We start from the raw sequence: 284 nt of genomic DNA, 5'->3' as shown, positions 1-284 counted from the left end.
CGCTAAAAGTGGAACCAGCGCCCTTGTCAGATGTCATCCAAGCACTGGACTCCGCCCACTGAGCAGACCACATGTTGCTTCATGGTATTTCGGTGAAGAGTGACCTGTAATGTAAGAACAAACAGCTTAGAAGATGGAAAATTTTAATTTCAGCTGCAGACCACATTGGTAGTTCAAGAAGAAAGGGTTTTCAAGAGAAAAACACAGAAAGGCCGGACTTACAGTAAGAAGTACTAGACGTAAATCTGAACGTGTTGGTAAGAGCTCTGAGGGGTGACCATAGC

The sequence above is a fragment of the Staurois parvus genome, unplaced genomic scaffold (genome assembly GCF_062004578.1).
Source record: "Staurois parvus isolate SC_StPar_1 unplaced genomic scaffold, SC_StPar_1.0 ptg001265l, whole genome shotgun sequence".
Lineage (NCBI taxonomy): Eukaryota > Metazoa > Chordata > Amphibia > Anura > Ranidae > Staurois > Staurois parvus.
Note: the sequence above shows the minus strand (reverse complement) of the source record.